Consider the following 21,940-nt stretch of genomic DNA (forward strand, 5'->3'; position numbering starts at 1 on the left):
TCTTAAGAAACCCCTATGGACGTAACGTTACATCCAGCCCTTCTTGCAGCGTCAGGGACACATCCCTGCCGCTGCACGGGAGATCAGGCTGTCGTTTGACAGCCTGGACTCCCCACTGACAGCAGAAGCCGCCATCGCCGGCTTTCTGCTGTCCGATCTGATGTAACAGCTTCCGGGATGAAAGCCAGAAAGCTGTTACATTTCAAACCGCCCGATCGCGCGAACGGGCATTCCCTGCAGGGGATATCTTGTCCTCCGATGAGGCACAGACGCTGCGATCTCTATGCACGTCTGTGTGGACCTGCATAGAGATCACAGTGTGATCGGTGCAGGGGGATCGCACGTCCTGAAACAGAAAAGGAGAAAAAAGTTTATTCATTTAAAAAATAATAAAAAAAATCATTAAAATAATAATTTAAATACATTTAAAAAAATAATAATGTGAGCTAAGTGATGTCATTGTGACATCACTGGCATGTTCAGGAGGTCCCTAAGAGGACCTCTAACCATTTTTGTGTAAAAAAAAATATATATATAATATATATAAAAAAGATAATAACATCTAGCCAGTATAACCCTCCTGCCCCCATTCACAACCCCCAAAACCATTAAGCCATAGGCATAAAAACTATACAAAAAATGAACACCTTATAGTATGCTCCCTGGGGCTGGATATGGAAATATATAAATTAGGTATTTCTGAAATCAGGACACCTGAATTGATAAACTTGGAGGGGATTTTCCATCACTTTAATTTTGGAGGATTCAGAGGGAAAATTTAAAAATTAGGTTTTTTTTTCTAATTGTCGCTAGTTTTTACTAAATTTCTCATTCTAAATTTTCAGCTAATCATCCAACTATGGTATCAAAAGAAAGCTCTATTTCTCCTTGAAAAAACAATATATAGTTTACATGAGTTCACTATTCACAGGAAAGGAGAATAATCGCTAAACCGACATACCGCAAAAATGGCAAAATTGCTCTGGGACTTGAGGTACCAAAAACCCCTGGGATTGAAAGGGTTAAACACAGGGTTTTGTTTCCTCTCTAGGCTGGGGTGGCTTCCCCACCTCCCAACAAAACACTCAAACAAAATAAATCCAGCAAGGCTTTTGTCCAGCACCTCTCTTGGCTGGAAATAAGGAGAGAGACTGAATTGCACCAAGCTGGGATTTTTAAACCCTCCTGATTAGACCAGGTGAGCGGTACTTGGTCACCTGTAAATCCTGGTCTGGATTTCAAAAACTGTTGGGGGCACCAGCCCTCCCTGCTCTTCTGGATACTCCAACCCAGGTGTCAGGACCGGGGTCCGTTACCTACCTCGCGGCGGGAGTCGTCGTCGCGGGGAGCGGATCCCGGGCGTCAGATGCCTCGCGGCGCGATCGCCCGTCCGCGGGGCAGGCCGTATCCCCGGCCTCGATTCAGCTGCGTACCGCGCTTAGCAAAAGCGCGCACTTTCCTCGTGGTGGGGGGGCGTGGTTACACCCCGGAGGCAAGAGATGGACAGAGGGAAGATGCTAATCAAGAAGGGAGGGGGAGGAGCTTGCCTCCCGCTCCCATACCAATTACCATGCCCATGAGAGATGACCAGGTGTGCTCAGAAGGGGATCAGGTGTGCAGGGGAGGAGACCAGGTATACTCTGAAGGGGATCAGGTGTGCAGGGGAGGAGACCAGGTATACTCTGAAGGGGATCAGGTGTGCAGGGGAGGAGACCAGGTATGCTCTGAAGGGGATCAGGTGTGCAGGGGAGGAGACCAGGTCTACTCTGAAGGGGATCAGGTGTGCAGGGGAGGAGACCAGGTTTGCTCTGAAGGGGATCAGGTGCGCAAGGGAGGGATCTCCAATCAGAAACACTATAAAGACCCTGCAAATCCTACACTAGTTGCTTGCTAGTTGAGCCGTGTTCCTTGTGGATACCCTACGACCTTCTGCTTGAAGATTTTGATGTTCCCTGCTTGACTTTCTGGTGATTAAACTTTGGCTACCCTTTCTTGGATTCCTCTACCTGCCTTTGCCCCTTTAATTGGAACTGTGCCTTCGTTTTTGAGAACTGTGCTGCTTGCCTGTTGAACCTGGAATTGTTTGCTAGACTACGGTACTGTGCTTTATGTCTGTTGAACTGTGTGTTTGAAACTACCTTATTCATTAAAGCCTTTTGATTACCTGATCCTGCGCTACGCTCCGTCTCTGGTTCTGACACCAGGGACCCATTACACATTCCATATTTTAGTTTTTTGTGCTTCTTTTTCCCTGGGGCTTTCATTTTACATGTAAGGGCAAACAAAATTAGCCAAAGTAGGGCGTATATACCGCCCATCCACTACTGTACTTAATTTAAGAATTTCACTCTCTCATTTTCTAGTTTAGCCCATCTAATCACCCTTTTGCATGCTTTATTGGCTTCCTTATATCTTATATAGGATGCCTCTGAGTCGTCTGATTTAAATGCTGTAAAAGCCATTTTCTTATTTTTCATTTTCTGGTTAACTAAGCCACATTGGTTTCAGTTTGTTTCTTTTATATTTATTACCTAGTGGTACATACTGAGAAGTGTACTCCATTTTTTATCCCTAAAGAGTTTATGCCAGTCAATACATTGTAAAGCTGCCCTAAAAAAAAAAAAATGGTTACATGTAAACATAATTCCCCCGCTGTCACCAAAACAAAGTCCAAATATATATAATATCCAAAAATAGTTACCGGCACTCCAGGGACTTCTTTAAATAACTACTCTAGAAACTCCAGTTTTCCAATCAGTTTCTCGAGTAGTTATTTAACCCCTTAATGACAATTGCCGGTTCTGGCACGGCACGAAAAACAAGTCGATTATGACAAATGACGTGCCAGAACCGGCACGTTTTTGAACGGGTGCAGAAAGCGATCTACGTTCGCTTTCTGCACCCAAACGGCGAGGCATCCAGCAACGCCACGATCGGCACCAGGGGCCATGTCTGGCCCCTCCCCGGCGCGTCAACAACCGCCATACATTGTATGCCCGTTTTAAAAGCGTTTAGGAGGCGATCAACGATCACCTCCTAAACTTAAATGGTGTCGCTGGAATGCTTCGATCAGGAGGCATCCAGCGACACCAAACACTTACCTTTGGATGGGCTGTGACCGCTCCGGAGAGCGGTCACAGCCGCAGCTGCCGGTGATCTTCGCCATCTGCAAGGTGGCGGCGGCCCGGGAAAAAAAACAATAAAGGTGAAAAAGTTCGCTAGACGGTCTCCAGACCCTCTAGAGAACTCTGGCTCCACTTGCAGGTTGAATACAGGTACTGCATTCAACCATGCAAGTCAATGGAGCCCAGCTTTCTAATCACAGTGTGATTAGTAAAAATAAATTAAAAAATAAAATAAAATTAATAATAATTAGAAAAAAATAGTAAACAAAACAGTAAAATGTAAAAATAATTTCCCACTGATGTCACTATCAGGGGAACCTTCAAGTTGAAAAAAAATATATTTTTGTGAGCAAGTCCTAAAATTAGCACATTAGCTTAAAACAATTCTCGCATGGAAAGAGTTAAAATACTGGCATATTAAATGCCCGTGTCTACTTTTAAAAAATGTATGATTTGATGGGGTAAATTGAATTGGCCGGGTTCAACAATGTCCCAATTAACACGGGGGGAAGGATGGCCACACATCTAATTTCCAATTAGAAAAATGCACACATACCAAATGTGGCCTTTTAGTTCCCCCCAAAAATGACAAACCCATGCATATGGGGTATCACTGTACTCAGGAGATGTTGCTGAACAGATATTGGGGTGTTGTGTGACAGCGGCATTCACCAGGAGCTGTAAATTCATACATAACATCGGTGTGTGGGGGAAAAATACACACAAAAGAATACTACTGCAAACTTTGAAAAAATTCTGGTGGTAAAATGTGTGCATGCAAAGAGTTAAAATACCAGTATTTAAAATACCCTGGTGTGTCTAGTTTTCAAAAATATATGGTTTTGTTGGGCACACTGAAATGGCCCGGCTCAAAGATGTACCAAATAGGGCATGGGCAGTGGATCCCCAGATGCCAAAGTTCAACATTGAAAAATGCGCATGTCCCAAATGTGGCCCTTTTGCCCCCAAACAGCCAGGCAAAATCATTCATGTGAGGTATCGCTGTACTCAGGAGATGTTGCTGAACACATATTGGGGTGTTTTGTGATAGTGACATATACGAGAACCTTTTAATTCATACCTGAAGTAAAATGTGTGTGACAAAACAAATGCAAAAAAATGACTACCACAAAGTTTGACAAAGACTGGTGGTAGATATGGTGCATGGAAAGAGTTAAAATACTAGCATTTGAAATACCCTGGGGTGTCTAGTTTTCAAAAATATATGGTTTTGTTGGGCACACTGAAATGGCCCAGCTCAAAGATGTACCAAATAGGGCATGGGCAGTTGATCGCCAAACGCCAAAGTTAAACATTGAAAATGCGCATGCCCCAAATGTGGCCCTTTTGCCCCCAAACAGCCAGGCAAAATCATTAATGTGAGGTATCACTGTACTCAGGAGATGTTGCTAAACACATATTGGGGTGTTTTATGATAGTGACATATACCAGAACCTGTTTATTCATACCTGAAGTAAAATGTGTGTGAAAAAACAAATGCAAAAAAAATTACTACCATAAAGTTTGACAAATACTTGCATTTGGAATACCCTGGGGTGTCTAGTTTTCAAAAATATATGACTTGATGGGGTAAATTGCATTGGCTGGCTTCAAAGATACCCGAAATGGCACATGGGGGGAAGAATTACCAGATTTGGAAAAAATGGCTTTGAAATAGCAAAACGCTACCTGTACTTATTGCCCCATAATGTGTAGAAAAAAGCAAAAAAAACATAAAAACATTGGGTATTTCTAAACTCAGGACAAACAGTAGAATCTATTTAGCAGTTTTTTCATTACCTTTTATAGATGAGTAAAAGATTTTTCAACTAAAAGTTAGAAACAGTCATTTTTTTCTAAATGTTTCACCATATTTTATACTTTTTTTAATAGTAAATAATATGATACAATCAAAACAATGTCATCTAAAGAAAGCCCTTCTTGTCCTGAAAAAAAAACAATATATAATGTGTGTGGGTTCAGTAAACGGGAAAGAAGAAAATTACAGCTAAACACGTGCAGTGCAGAAATGTTAAAACGGCCATTGTCATGAAGGGTACAAAAAGTAAAATCAACCTTTGTCACGAAGGGGTTAAAGAAGTCCCTGGAGTGCCGATAACTATTTTTGGATATTGTATGATTTGCTGTTACAGCTACTTGGCACCGGGCAGAAAAAGTGGTAATTGGAGTGCAATTGTTAATTTTGGACTTGGCTATATTGGTTGGTTGATGCCAGACGAGCCCCCTGCTGGCGACCAATAGAGTCGCTCGTACCCACTTTTAAAATCCTGGTCCAGCAACTTGCCCAGTGGAGACCACTGGTCTCCCTGCTGCAACAGTTAAAGGTCTGTACAAGCGACTATATTGGTCATTCATACGGACTTTTAACTGTTGGAGCAGGGAGACCAGTGGTCTCTGTCGGCCAAGTTGCACCAAGTTAAACGCTGACGGCGAACCTATGGATCTCCGCTCCCGTTATCTACGCAACATCGCAGGGCTTAACAGGAGTGGAAATACAAAGGTTTGCCATCAGGAGTTAAAAAGGCTGTGCGAGTGAGCCTATTGGTTGATGGCAGGTTGATGCCAGAGGACGACCCTGCAGGAGACCAATAGTCATTTGCACGCCCCCTTTACCCCTGACGGTGAACCTACGTATTGTTGCTTCCGTCAACCCCTGTGATGCTGCGTGGATAAGGTAGGCTAGATGGGAAGGGACCAGGGAGATTAGTAGACGAAGACGAAGATTCTTTGTTTTGTGCGTTTTCGTGTACGTTTTACCGCTGCTATCTTCGCTTCTTCGGGATGAACATAAAAACGCACTCTTTGTGTTTGTTTTCGTGTTCACCTGAATACGAATGCACAAGCCTAACAGTAACATCTTTCCATATTGACAGACACTACAGCACTGTTAATATATTGGTCCAATGAGGTGATTTTTTTTTAACCCATATAGAATATTGAAAAACATGGGCTTATATCTGGGGGTCTGTATCTTTAAATTTGCACTGTAAAAGCTTTCCATATTGTAAGACATTATAGATGTGGTTTAGTGTAAGCTATATTAAGTGTAAATATATTGGTCCAATTGGGAATTTTGTACTGTATGCAGAAATGTTTGAAAATGTCATTTGGTGGCAATGGGCTGACATTTTAAGCTTTTTACCGTTAATTTGTTTTAAATTATATAATTTCGTAGAGAGTTATATATGTGTGAGAACAGTGTCTAATCCAGTATTAATTGTATCATTATATCTTTATTGTCATAGTTTCAGTTGTAATAAACCTAATGTTAACCTGAAATAAAAATCGTCTGATGGCTTGACCACCGATTTGAAACTGTCTGATAGCTTGACTGCTCTCACCAAAGGTATTGAGTCAAGTTTTTCTTTTCACTATTACTCTTCCATTTTTGCATCCTCATGCCGATCACACTTATATCACGTTGATAAACTTGCTCTGCATGTGACTGGACTACTACCCATATCGCTTTGAGAACCAGGGCTGGAACTGGCTGTCGGGAATTATATGAAGTACTGGACATATATACAGCTGATCACATCCACACAAAACAGCAAGGTGGTGAGCAAATGGACGTACGTGTATATATAGGGAGCAATCATGCAAAACCAAGCAACCACGAGCATCGACGTGCATATGCTAGCTGAAAAGTTTTTTTTTTTAATGGTCGGGTTTGTGGAGTCTGCTCACTTTACATGTACCACTTAGCAACATATCAACTGTACACGCGCCCTCAAACAAACGGCAGATGAGAGTTAGTCACACTAACTCATTAAAACAGATCTTCGGCAGAACTTGCCCTTCCCAAACATGGCCGGATCCGGAGTCTGCGACTCTGCAACAATAACTTCCGCCACCTACTGCGACTGCTTCGTTTCCCATGGTTCTTCGCGCCTCGCCTGCCCCCCCTAGTGGTAACTACTGCGTCGATCGTCCAAGAACCGGTGGCAGTGGGGCAGGAGCCTCGACCGTGGAGGGTGAAGACAGTGGCATATTGCAATTGTATTGCTTAGAGGAGCGGAAATCGGTAATAGGAAAGAGCAGACGCCTATAGCTGGATGTACTAAAAAGGTAACGTCAGTCATTTGGGAGGGTGACCTTCAACTTGACAAGAACCAGGAGTACTTATGAGGAGCTATGGGGTAAAGCTCTCTGGAGGGGCCTGAGTTGTTGGTTAGTTAGGAGATTTGGGTGACAACAGAATGCTCGGCAGGCACCGGGTACGTACGGGAGAACCCCAGGGGGAGGAGCTCCGGTGACACCTGTCACTGTGCTTGTACTAATACAGCCAGGGCCGGTGGGAGGGTGTTTAGATCATAACTGGCACTTAGTCTAATTTGGTTCGTGTCAACTTGTGTTTAAGGTGTGCGAGGCTGAAAATTGATGGAATACATGAGCTTTGATTCTTACGTGAATGGATTACAACTGGGGATAGATAATAACTTTGACATGATGCTAATATAGGCTGAGAAATGTCTAAAATTTTGGAGCCAAAATAGATCTTCCTAGAAGCCAAGAAAGCCAAACATAATTTTACCACTCATGTAAAACTCGGAGGTTATGTGCCCACCAAAGTTGTTCAAAATGTTCCACCTCTCCCCTTGCCCTAGAGGTCTACCCCCTGTGCTATACAATATCTAAATAGTTGTCAGCTGCAGCAGGAGACCTAACTTAGATATTTTGCTAAGCCTTGGTTTAATGTTGTTTTTATTTTATTAATAGCTATTATTGATAGTTCAACTTATGACAACAGCTCGTCTTCTGTATGTTTATAATGTATATATTATTCAGAGTAATATATTATGAATATAATGCCAGTGTGTGTGTGTATATAATGATTGGTAAATGACTTCATCCTTTTATGCAAGTTCTAGTTTTACTTAGATTGTGGTTATGGTTCTGTGATATTTCCCAATCTCCTATCTTTTATAGTTTTATTACATTATATTTAATTAGTAACATCAATTTTTACAGTATTTTCTCTGTTAAGACAGACCGTCGGATCATTTGCCTTGTCCCTTAAGGAGCATTCTGATAATTTGCATGATTTTGTTGAGATGTATTGCATGCATTTATGTACAAAGTTGGCAGATTGACCATTTTATGAGATATATAGAGATAAATATGGGCTGAAAATTCGGAGTCACATGTAAGTCTAGCAGCTGTGACCAAGTCAGCAAGATGCATCATGCACAATGCTTACCATTTAAGATGAAATAGAATCTGACATGTTGCTGTCTTCCGGCAATTGAAAAAGGATAATAAACGTATACTGAATACAAGTATACAATGATAGTTGTTTACAAGGATAGCGGTTTTCTGCAGTAGATTTGAAGCTTGCGACCAGGACCCTCTTTACTTAATGTATCAGTTAGTTTTAGTCTGTCAATTAAAATTTTTGTCATACCCCTTGAATATATGTATTGAAAGAAGGGCTGTGGAAATTGTTGGAACATTATAAATTAAAAACTATTTTTTGTATGCCTTTTAATTTGTCTTTTATGTTTTGCTCAAGCTACCCACAACTAGTAGAGTAAAATCGGGTTCTTATTGGTAGAAAATGTATGGTTTCTGTTTGTCATGACTGTCCTCTGTCGCTCTGTGTAGGGTTGTAAACTCAAAAAGGAACACATTTTAGCCTGTTTATGACAATGGAAGGAACATATACTGAACAGCAAAATGTTGTGCAATGTGAGCTGATTGCGACAGAGCTGTTCTTGCTCTGCCTGAGTCAAATGTACATGTCTGATAAGAGGTTGCTGTTAGCATAATGGAAAATAATTCCTGCTTATTTGAAAAGACAAAAGTGGATATGCTACACTGTATGACCGAAACACCCATCTAGATTATTGAATTTATGCGGTTCAGCCACACCCATTGCTTACAGGCGTATAAAACCATGCCAACGCCATAGACCAACATTAGCAGTAGAATGGGTCATACTGAAGAGTTCAATGACTTTAAATGTGGCACTGTCAAAATATGCCATCTTTAGCTTTTGAAATTTCTCCCCTGGTCCGCTGTAAGTGCTATTATTGTGAATTGGGAGTGTCTAGGACTAAGGACAACTCAACCATGAAACTCTAGACCATGCATCCTCACAGAGCAGGGCTGCTGTGTGCTGAAGCACGTAAGAAGTAAAAAAAAAAAAAAAAAAAAAATCAAGTCCTCTATAGCATCACTCACTACGCAGTTCCAAACTGCCCGTGTAGCTTACTGAAATGGCTTTCCATGAACAAGTAGCTATGCATAAGCCAAAGATCAATATGCACAATGCTAAACTTATGCTGTACTGGTGTAATGCAAACCACTGCTGAATTTTGGAGCAGGGGCAACGTGTTCTCTGGAACAATGATTAATGCTTCAAGTCTGATGATCAAATCAGGGTTTGGCGGAGGCCTGGAGACTGCTATCTACTGGAATACATAGTGCCCACTCTAAAGGTTAATGGACTGTTTTTTAGGGTTTGAACTAAGCTCTTTAGTTCCAGTGAAGGGGAGTATTAATGGCACAGCAAACAGATGTTTTAGATAATTGTATGCTTCTAACTTTGTGGCACCGTTTTGGGGAAGGCCGTTTCCTGTTCCAGCAGGACTGTGCCCCAGTACACAAAGCAAGGTCCATAAACTTGAGTTAAGTGTGGAGGAACTTAAGTAGCCTGCACAGAGCCCTGATCTTAACCACATTGGATAGCATTGGGAGGCAGCCTTTCTTGTCCTACATTCTGTGTCTGACCTCACAAAAGCTCTTTTGGCTTAATGGATACACGTTCTACGTCAATGTCATTAAGCCTATCCACAGTGTATTCCTGCTGAATGCAGGTCGATTGCGGTACACAAATGACATTGAAATACGTTGTTTTAACTGCCTGCAATGTCATTAGGCAACCTTCTTTTATTTTGTTTCCTCTCAATATTAGAGCTGTGTGTTCTGTTGCGATTGTTGAAACTGAAACAGAAATATTTCACCTATGAGATTGTGGGCTTCAGGTCACCCCTGCTGTTTTCAATGAAAATTTGGAACGAAGTTTTATTGCTCCTACAGGACTTTTTTTAATTGTATGTTTTGGTTTTTATTTCAAGTACACCTTTGTAACAGTTGGATGTTTTGGATTGAGAATATAAGTATACCTTTTTGTAGTATAATCACATTGACGGTTGCATCACTTTTTAAAATTATTAAAGTGGGGTTCCCATTGCTGCAAACTCTAAATCAATTTGGAGCCAGTGGCACGTTTTATATGATGACTGAAAGGTGAGTTGTATACTAGCTGGGATAGTATATCACAATTTTGTACATTGTGCCCTGTAAAACTGTCTGCCAGTGCTGTTCTGTATAGTAAACTAATACACACCAGACTTGGCAGACAGTTGTGAACTAGGTTACAGAATTTAAAAAAATGTTCAATATCTAGCATATGCAGTCTCTCCCAGTACTAAATGGGTCAAACCTTGAATATGAAAGCAGTTGTGGCTCTTGGATATTAAGCCCTTCACTACAGTTGGGTCTCTCCTGAGAACTCTGATCTCTCCCGCAGGTTGAATACGGGTACTGCATTCAACCATGCAAGTCAGTAGAGCCCTGCTTACTTATAACAATGTAATTACTAGCATGAAAAAATAATTCCCCATTCACCATAAGGGGAAAAATATTATATTATATAATATATATAATTTACCATGGGGTGTCAAGTTTTCAAAAATATATGGTTTGATGGGGTAAAGTGAACTGACCTGCTTCAAAGATGTCCCAAATGGCACGTGGGGGCAGAATGACCAGTTTTGAAAAAAAAGGTTTTGAAATACAGTATGCTACTTGTACTTATTGCTCTATAACTACCTAGTTCAAATAAAATTATATATTTGTAGTACAGGAGGACTCTGCTTCTTTAGAAGGTGCAGTTAGCTATTTACATATATATAAAAAATATATTTTTGTGAGCAAGTCCTAAAAGTCCTATGCTTTAGAAACATAGAAAGTGACGGTAGATAAGAACGAGTCTGCCTCTGAGTACTTTCCTTTAGTACCTGCCCTTAACCTATATCTAGCTGGGCCTTATGCCTATCCCATGCTTGCTTAAATGCCTTTACTGTATTAACATCTACCACTTCTGCTGGAAGTCTATTCCATGCGTCCACTTACACTTTCCTTAAAGTAATATTTTCTGATGTTACCATTAAACCTTTGCCCCTCTAGCTTATGACTATGTCCTCTTGTTGTGGTAGTATTTCTCCTTTTAAATAAACTCTCTTCCTTTATCTTGTTGATTCCCTTTAAGTATTTAAATGTTTCTATCATATGCCCCCTGTCACTTCTTTCTTCCAGGCTATATAGGTTAAGATCCTATAACCTGTCCTGGTAAGGTTTATCCTGTAATCCATAAACCATTTTAGTAGCCCTTTTCTGAACTTTCTCCAACATTTCTATATCCTTCTGGAGATACGGTCTCCACTACTGTACACAATACTCCAAGTGAGGTCTCACCAGTGATCTGTACAACGGCATGAGCACTCTTTCTACTGCTAATACCACTCGCTATACAACCAAGCATTCTGCTAGTATTACCTACTGCTCTACTGCATTGTCTGCCTACCTATAAATCCTCAGAAATAATTACCCCTAAATCCCTTTCCTCACACGTTGAGGTTAGGACAGTATCAAATATTCTATAGTCTGCCCTTGGGTTTTTATGCCTCAGGTGCATTACTTTGCATTTATCCACATTAAATGGCAGTTGCCACAGCTCTGACCATTTTTCCAGTTTACCTAAATCATTTGGCTTCTTCCTCCAGGGACATCAACCCTGTTGCAAATGTTTGTGTCGTCAGCAAATAGACATACCTTTCCACCAAGACCATCTGCAATATCACTAATAAAAATATTAAAGAGAATGGGTCCAAGTACAGATCCCTGAGGTATCCCACTGGTAACAAGACCTTGTTCTGAATATACACCATTGACCACAACCCTCTGTTGTCTGTCACTCAGCCACTCCTTAATCCATTCAACAACATTGTGATCTAAACCCAGAGATTGCAGTTTATTTATAAGTCTTCTATGTGGCACAGTGTCAAAGGCCTTACTGAAATCCAGATATGCAATTTCTACTGCACCACCTTGATCAATTACTTTAGTCAACCAATCAAAAAAATCAATAAGATTCGTTTGGCATGATCTTCCTGAGGAAAACCCATGTTGTTTTGATCTTAAAACCCATGTGACTTCAGATGTTCAACAATCCCTTTCCTTTAACCCCTTCAATCCCCTATAGACGTACCGGCACGTCCAAAAAACGCCTATTAAGAAACCCCTATGGGCGTCCCGGTACGTCCAGCCCTTCTTGCAGCGTCAGGGACACATCCCTGCCACTGCACGGGAGATCAGGCTGTCGTTGCCGGCTTTCTGCTGTCCGATCTGCTGTAACAGCTTCCCGCATACTGTTACAAATGATCGAGCATTCCCTGCAGGGGATATCCTGTCCTCCGATGAGGCGCAGACGCTGCGATCTCTGTGCAGGTCTGTGAGGACCTGCATAGAGATCACAGTGTGATCGGTGCAGAGGGATCGCGGGGAGGGGAGTGAGAAACCATGTCTCTCACTCCCCCTCCCGTCCTGAAGCAGTGAAGGGGAAAAAAAGCCGTTAATTCATAAAAAAAATAAAAAAAATAAAAAATCATTAAAATAATAATATAATAAAAAAAGATAATAATGTGAGCTGTGATGTCATTGTGACATCACTGGCATGTTCAGGAAGTCCTTAAGAGGACCTCTAACCATTTTTGTTTAAAAAATATATATATATATATATATAAAAAAAAAAATATAAAAAAATAAAATAAAAAAATTATTATAAAACCTTACATCCCATTGCCCTAGCATAACATCTAGCCAGTATAACCCTCCTGCCCCAGTTCACAACCCCCAAACCCGTTAAGCCATAGGCATAAAAATTATACAAAAAATGTACACCTTATAGTATGCTCCCTGGTGCTGGGAAAGTATGGAAAATCTATATAAATTAGGTATTTCTGAAATCAGGACACCTGAATTGATAAACTTGGAGGGGATTTTCCATCACTTTACCTAATTTTGTGAGGATTCAGAGGGAAAATGTAAAAAAAATCAGTTTTTTTCTAATTTTTTCTAGTTTTTACTAAATTTCTCATTTTAATTTTTCAGCTAATCATCCAACTATGGTATCAAAAGAAAGCTCTATCTCTCCTTGAAAAAACAATATATAGTTTACATGGGTACACTGTTCACAGGAAAAGAGAATAATCTCTGAGCTGACATAGCGCAAAAATGGCAAAATTGCTCTGGGCTTTGAGGTACCAAAAACCTCAAAACTGGGATTGAAGGGGTTAACATTTTTTTCCATTAATTTCCCCACTACAGATGTAAGACTAACTGGCCTGTAGTTGCCCGACTCCTCCCTACTGCCTTTTTGTGAATGGGCACACCATTCGCTACTTTCTAATACCCTGGGACGGCTCCCGTTACCAATGATTTGTTTCAATAGACAAGAGACTTTAACACTATTTTGCCACAGCAAGACACCTCGTGAGAGACGCGTGATAATTAGGACTCATCTCTCTTAGGGTGTCTTGCTGTGGCAGGTGGCTTATATATTTTGGCCAAAATACAGTGTTAAAGTCTCTTGTCTATTGAAAGTGTGAATTGTTAAGTTCCATTGAGATCCATTTGCGCACAATATTGAATGAACAATGCGTGATTGAGGGACTTGAACCTGTGAATTAATGAGTATATGAAATGGTGTGTGTGAGTGTGATAGCATGGATATGTAAGTGGGGGGCTGCATGGCACAGGGTGGCTGTAAGTGATGTGCAGACCCCATACTGCTGGCAGCATCAATACACAAGGGGGACAGCTAGCCAGGTTTCAGCATGTACTGGCTGACTTGGCATGATAGGAGTGTGATTGCTGTTGTGTTGAATTTTTTGTCCAATTTTGGTGTGTTAACCACACTATTATTAAAAGTAAAACACCAAAATTGGACAAATACAATAACAATGTTAATTTATATGTGATTGTAAAAAGCAGTCACACTCCTATCATGCCCATGGCTGCCTACCAGTACATGCGGGAATCTGGGTATGCCTGAGATCGCTGTTAACAATCAATCATATATACGCGGGCCGCACCTCGAGCCCTGCTACAACAAGAGCCCTGCTACTTACCTGTGGGAGGGTCTTTTGTACTGCCTAGAGGAAGCGGAACCCAGCAGAGTTCACGTGACATCACATGACTCTGCTCCAGTCCTGCTTCCTTCCTGGTGCAGTACCAGAGAATGGAGAGGGAGGCCGCTCCCCTTGCTGAAGTCTGTGAGCAGCATCGAGGAGCTGCAGTGCAGGTAAGGGGGTAGGGAGGGTGTTTGAATGAGTATGCGTGATTGAGAGAATGAATCTGTGAATTAATGAGTATATGAATGAATTAGTGTGTGTGATAGCATGGATGTGTAAGTGCTGGAACCTAGGCATGATGGGACTGTGATTGTTGTTAGCAATCACACTCCTATCATGCCAAGTCATATTGCTAATTTTTTTGTCCAATTGTGGTGTATTACCTACTTTTAATAAAAATGTGAGGTTTTTTATTATTATTTTTAAAGGTGGGGGGTCATTTTCGGTTTTGGCTAAGTGAACCGTGAATGTTTTGGTCCAGAATTTTCATTTTGGTGCATCCCTAGAATAAATAGAACTATTTCATTTTTAATTATCCTGAATTTGTAGTCACACAACTTTCTAGGCCCAGAAATCAGTGAGAGGAAAAGTAAAGGTTTTGTGTCATTTACTTTATTTTAATCTGCATATTTTATTAAAGGGCATATTTTCTCACAGTGAAAAATGAGTGCGGCCCTCGCACGTATACAATTCTGATGAAGTGGCCCACAGCAGAAAAAACTTGGACACCCCTGTCATATAACATTTGTACAATTTGGTGTGTTACTTTTATTAAAAGTGTGGTTATTTGTTTTATTTTAAAAGGTGTGTGGGGGTGATTTTCGGTTTCGGCTAAGTGAACCCTGAATTTTCCGTTTCGGTCCAGAATTTTCATTTCGGTGCATCCCTAGAATAAATACAACTGTTTAATTTTTACTTATCGTGCATCTGTAGTCACTTCAGAGGATAAAACTTTCTAGGCCCAGAAATCAGTGAGAGGACAAGTAAAGGTTTTGTGTGTTTTACTTTATTTCAATCTGCATATCTTATTAAAAACCATATTTTCTCTCAGTGAAAAATGAGTGCAGCCCACGCAGGTATAAAATTCTGATGAAGTGGCCCACTGCAGAAAAAACTTGGACACCCCTGATATAATGTTTTAAGGCAGTAGGCACTTGAACCTGCTGTGAAGTTGACCCCTATTTTTCTTGACCTTGCAACACTTTGGTCACTATTCAAACATAAGTTAAAACTATCCTAATAGACGTTTGCAGGCCATGAGTGGGTCACAAATGTTTCCTAAAAATCTCAAGTAGCTTTGTTGGTGCACATGATGCATTGCAGTGTTTCTTAAGGCACAGATCTCGCTGATCCTTCTTGCTGTATTATCGATTGCTGATTACAAACTGTTGAAATAATTTTTAATAATCACTCAGTTCATTGAAGTTTTGTAATGCATGGGAATTCTACACAAAAGAATACAAGTGTGGGAATTACAAGGTGTGTAGGAAGTGTGATTTGTAAAAATGGCCAGTTCTTATGGGCCAATGCACTAATTGGAGAGGATAAAGCCCTGATTATTGATGTCTGTGTGTGTCCCTCTGAGTCAGACTGAAAGCAGAAGTAGCACGTGAACAAGCTGAGCTGAACCAGAGTGAGCTATTTCTGTCTATTAAGTTCACCACCCATGAACAGTTACTCCCTCCTACTAAATGAAGCATTCACACATGGCAAAAACTGCAGCACATTCATGGGCTTTCATCCACATGCTGCCACATTGTTTTTGCATGTAGACTTTTAAAAACCTCTTAAATCTAAAATGTAGATTTTCTTGGGGGGGGGATTCCATTTTAAAACTTGTCTTTTATTCTTGTTATAATTTATGTACATACTTTTAAGCATTAACAGTAACTTAGAGGTGGGCACACCAACCAACACAGAGGAACTATGTTGACTATGGTTCAAATGTACATGGTTTCAAATTTAAGACGGCCTCTAGATCAGCAGCCCAAGATCCATTTCTTCTGTGTACTTTTAAAAGTGCCATGCTGCCAGTGCATGGGTATTAAAAATGAGAGAAGAGGTTTTTAGGCCAAGTTATGTTGAATATGCACTTAACCTCATAGGCACAATTCTTTCTTTTGGACCATGTAAATCCCTTTGTACTGGGGATGCTTATACAAAATATATACCGTAGCAAAAATGCTGAAAACCTTTGCCTCCTCAAGTAAAATACATATGTCTTTAAGGGGTTAATGCTTATGATTTTGGAATAGAATGTCCAAAAAGCTAATATATACACCAGTCAGCCATAACATTATGGCCATGTGAAGTGAATAACACTGATGATCTTATTATTGATTATCGTGTCGTCTATGTCTAGGCAGCTCCTCAAAGTTGATGTGTTAGGAGCAGGAAAAGTGGGCAAGTGCGAGGGTATGAATGACCGATAAGGGTCAGTTTGTGATGGTTAGATGACTGGCTCAGAGCATCTCCAAAACTGCAGCTCCTGGTCTGCAATGGTCAGTACCTATCAAACATGGTCCAAAGAAGGAAAAGGGGTGAACCAGGGCCAGGGTCATGGGCAGCCAACGCTCATTGATGCACATGGTGAGCCAAGGCTGGCCTGTGTGGTCAAATCCAACACACAAGCTATAGCTCAAATTGCTGAAAAAAGTTCAGCTGGTTCTGATGTCAGAACACACAGCACATCATGGTTTGTTGCGAATGGGGCTGTGTAGCCCATGCTAACCTCTGTCCACTGCTGAAAGCGCCTACAATCTGCATATGAGCATAAGAACTGAACCACGGAGCAATGGAAGAAGGTGACCTGGTCTGATGACTGTTTTAGTGGTAAAAGGGGACCTACACAATATTAAGCATGTGGTCATAATATTATGGCTGATTGGTGTAGATGTAGTTTTTTTTTTGTAGGTGAAAAAGAGGTTAAGGGGGCATGGCTAACTGTCTAACAAGATGGCAGCTTAATCCTTTAGCTGTGTGAATCCATCCTGAAGTTTTACAAATAACAGGCAACATTTTTACAATATGGGCCCAATAAGTAGGATGTGAGAGTAGGTTCTCAACCTATTGAGAGTGTGCCTTGACGTGGCGGGTGAGCTTATTTATGCTTTGGCAAAATTCATATAACCAAAACCTCTCATTTATATTATGTTTATATATTTGTTGCCAACTTTATTAGGGTGAGAAGCACAGACAGTTTTAGTTTTTTGTATACATTGTACAGCCAACACACTGTATTTGCAGCATGCTCACACTGTTTGGTAGGCCTCATATTATACATTTGTATTATTTGAGCCTGAGACTAGCACCAACATTTTTTCTTTTCCCTGTTTGCAAAGAGTTTTCAAAGAGTTAAAATATTGGCAATTTTGGGTGCGTGACTGGACGGACTCCAAGATGGACGCGCAGTAACTCTGCTCCTCCACGATGCCCTAATTTCTGCGCCGATAACAGCTTTTTACCCTACTCTACATCACACTACACGACGGCTGACGCATTCGGCATGCCAGGCAGTACCCGCAAACCCACAAAAAGGAAGGCGATACCAGCCATTTTTCAGAAGAAAACTCCCAACTCCGAGCTTCCTGCGCTCTCCCTCATGGAACCCACAGGCCCAACAGTTGCCGTACCTACGGTGCCATGCACAAGGCGAGATGTCGACGAGCTGAAGGATCTGGTCCTCTCCGTGAAACAAGATCTCATGGACCACATTCACAATGAACGAGCTGACACGGGACGTGGCCGAGATTTTTTCCTGGACAGATGTCCTAGAACACGCTTAATCCACCATACAACGTGACCAACGTCAGACTGACATGGCCGTTCTGCAACAAGAGGTGCTTACCCTACAAGACGCGCAGGAGGACCTTGAGAACAGGTCGAGAAGGGCCAATTTCTATCTGATGCGCAGGAGATTCTGGGCCTTGTCTTTACCCAGTTGTTACCCCACACCCCAGCGGAGGAGATCTCCGTGGAGAGAGCCCACTGAGCACTGAGACCCAAACCTGGTGAGAGAACACTGGACATTATAGTAAAGCTCAGGGATTTTGCGGTTAACCCCTTCAGGACCGGGATTTTGATACTAAGGTTGCACTAAAAGACCGGACCCGTTTTTGTGTTTTTGCTATGTCTTTCTTCAACTGTAATTTCTCTCTTATCAATTAGTGCACCCACACAAATCATATATTGTTTTTTCAGCACAAGTGGGGCTTTCGTTTGAAACCATATTAAGCTGGGTAGTAAATTTTTTTTTATAGTTTTGTATACATACAAATTGTACACACATTGAACCAATGGGAAAAAAATTATCCAAAATATATTCATTAACTTGTCCTGATTTGGAAACCACCCAACATGGCCAGGGTTTTCATCTATTTTGACCAGTATAGGGCAAATATTGCAAGGCATGCATCACGATTTTAAAATGTAATTTTTTTCAAATTTGGCATGGTAGTCTAATAACGGCAATAGTTGTCACAGATACTGATTATCCCCCCAAAATTATATGTTCATGAATAGTAGATAAGTCAAGGTGTACAACTAGGGTCATTTTGACACTTTTCAAACAGGGATTCTTTTGCCCATTGCTGCCAAATTTTTAGGTATTTTTATATTTTGTTGTTTTTTTTGCATATGTTGCAATCTTGCTTTAGATTTCATATTATATTTTGTATAGAATATGTGCAACTGCAGAAAAAAAACACCAAATTGTGTTCACCAACATCCCCCAGTTCCAACAAAGCCTCGCATGCATGGTTCATGCATTTTTTCAGGAAGCTATGAGGGCAAAACTGGAACATGCGCATTTAAATTTTTAAACTTTTTTAAATATTTTTTTTTATCAGATTACTTGTAAGTGACAGGTTTAGGCGGCTGACATCAATCAGGGAGACCGATCAATAATCAGCGACTTAAAATGTCACCGACAAGTGATCAGGTAATAATTATGTGGTTTTTTTTTAATTAATAATTTGTGTTTTTTCATAATTACCCTAGATGACCCCTCTCTCTTTGTAGGGCAGGGTCATCCATGGGCTGCCATAATGATCCGATCACTCCTATTGGCCAGGAGTGATCTGATCATCATCAGCCCAGTCCAGCATTTGACCTGGAAGCACCCTGAACTTTCAGGTCAGTGCTGTTATTTTTTTTATTCATTTTATTTTAAATTTTTTTTTTTAATTTTTTTTGTGGCTGGTCCTGGGCAGACAGCAGCAGCAGCTCCCCCGCGATCACGATTGTGGCTATGTGGGGGCGGTTTTTGGGGATGACATACCTGGTACATCCCGGTCTACTGGTGACCTGTGACCAGGAAGTACCAGGTACGTCCCGGACCTGAAGGGGTTAAAGAGGACCTGATGAAAACGGCGAGATCTACGACCCTAAAAATTGACAATACAGTGATCCAAGTATATGATGATATTGCGCCCAGAACACTACTAGCTGCGTAGCTGTGCATGCCGGAGAGTGATGTGGAAGGCATGCCGAGACGTGTGCTGGGGTCCGGAGTCCTGGAGGTCATGCGTCCGCAGCGTGGACGTCGCCGCAGCATCGAGGACGGGTCCCTGGCAGCAACGTTGTCAGCAAAGGACAGGTGCGTCGCAAGGCCCTTAAACCTCTCACGGACCACCTCCGCGCTCACAAAGTCCCCTATCGTTGGCGGTTCCCTTTCGTCCTTCAGGTTCTCCGGGGTGACGTGACCCGCTTCATCAAATCCCTGTCGGAAACTGCTGACCTGCTTCAAGACCTGGGGCTACCAGCTCTGCCCACCGGCCGAAAGAGGAACAGGCAAGATCCCGGACCCCAACGTGTGGGAGAGTGGTTCGAAGATAATCAGGCTGATGGCTGAAGACAGGACCGCACCTGTCCTTTGCTGACAACGTTGCTGCCAGGGACCCGTCCTCGATGCTGCGGCGACGTCCACGCTGCGGACGCATGACCTCCAGGACTCCGGACCCCAGCACACGTCTCGGCATGCCTTCCACATCACTCTCCGGCATGCACAGCTACGCAGGTCCACACACATCTTTACACATCCGCCGGTGCCGTATCCTTTCAGATGACACCGCACACACACCCCCGCGAAACGACATCCCGACACGGATCTCTGCTCTGAGACACTTGCCTTATCTGCAGGGCAGAGAATTCGTGTTGGTGACAGACCATGCTCCTCTGGCATGGATGAAACAGAATAGGGAGAGAAATGCAAGAGTGACCAGATGGTTTCTAGATTTACAGTAGAGCATAGACCGGGGAAATTACATGGGAATGCAGATGCATTATCCAGGATGTACTGTATGGTCGCTGACACTGTCCAGTGTATGGTCTGGAGTCGAAGGGGGGGATATGTGGTAAAGTGTATGGGAAAGTGGTGGATGGGGTGTATATCTCACCTGGTTTTCTCAGCCAGGCACGGTAGCAGAAATCCAGGAGGATACATACTGCTTTAGCAGAGCGTAGTCTCCTAGGGCTCTTTTGTTTAAAGTTACATGGGCTGGATTTCTTGGACTGGAGGCAGGCTGGAAGTGGGAGAGCTCCAGTCCACTACGGTTTTCCTTACTCCCAGGGGTCCTCAGGTGAGGCTTCCTATGCTTATTACTGGGGAGGAAGCCTTAAAAGAGAGGGCTGTTAGGTTTGCAGGGTGTAGGAGAGACTGAGTCAAGGAGCAGCTACAGCCAGCGCTGCAGCCGGCGCTGCAGCCGAACAGGTATGAACCTTTCCCTATGGAAATATATGAAATATCGAAGGAAGTGTAGAGGCAGGATTAGACAAAGAAAGAATAACATCGTCTGCAAACAAACCTATTTTATGTATAGTCTTACCTATCTTAATACCTTCTATAGCCTGAGATGACCTAATGGCCTTAGCCAAAGGTTCAATTGCTAAAATAAAGAGTAAAGGCGACTAGACCTGAAACAACGAATCGATAAAATCGATAATAATCGATAACGGGAATCGTTGTCGACGATTTCCGTTATCGATTAATCGAGTGATGGATTCGTCGTTGGAGCGCTCGGCTCCTTTCACTTACCTCCGCCAGCGTTCCCCCGTTTCTGCTGCAGAGCTCTGTAGTGTCCGTCTGCTTGAAGTTACGTAATGACGGATGTGACGCGCGTGAACGATGAAGATTTGAATAAAGTTTTGCGGTTGAACGTTGTAAGTGGAACGATGCGGTAACGGAGGTACGGAGAGAGAGAGAGAGAGAGAGAGAGAGAGAGAGAGATTGATTGCCGGGTGGGAAACTGATGGGGCAGAGTGTGGGTGGGTGCAGGGCATTTCATTAAATTATTAAATATTGTTTTTTTTTTAATCCGATTAATCGATTAATCGAAAAAATAATCGGCCGATTAATCGATTATTAAAATAATCGTTAGTTGCAGCCCTAAAGGCGACAAAGGGCAACCCTGTCTTGTTCCGTTAGTTAAAGCAAAAACATCAGATTCATATCCCGAGGCCGAAACCTTCGCTGTAGGGTTGCAGTACAGTGCGAACACAGCAGTGATAAACGGTGTAGGCAGGTTCTTCCTAGTCAAAACTTCCCTCAGATAGCACCAATGTACAGTGAGGCAAAAAAGTATTTAGTCAGCCACCAAT

At 42.0% G+C, this 21,940-nt stretch overlaps 1 protein-coding gene across 2 annotated transcripts in view; it reads left to right on the forward strand.

Moving 5' to 3' along the window:
• Positions 1-6,596: 6,596 nt before the first annotated feature.
• TFEB (transcription factor EB) overlaps positions 6,597-21,940 on the forward strand; it is a 116,081-nt gene continuing 100,737 nt past the window's right edge. The window contains exons 1-2 of one of the 2 annotated variants that reach the window (XM_053454266.1): positions 6,597-6,701; positions 6,936-7,214. The gene's annotated coding sequence lies outside the window, so the exon portion shown is untranslated. The remainder of the gene's footprint in view (positions 6,702-6,935; positions 7,215-21,940) is intronic. The other variant, XM_053454265.1, reaches the window with a different exon arrangement.

This window comes from Spea bombifrons, chromosome 2 (genome assembly GCF_027358695.1).
Source record: "Spea bombifrons isolate aSpeBom1 chromosome 2, aSpeBom1.2.pri, whole genome shotgun sequence".
Classification (NCBI taxonomy): Eukaryota; Metazoa; Chordata; class Amphibia; order Anura; family Pelobatidae; genus Spea; species Spea bombifrons.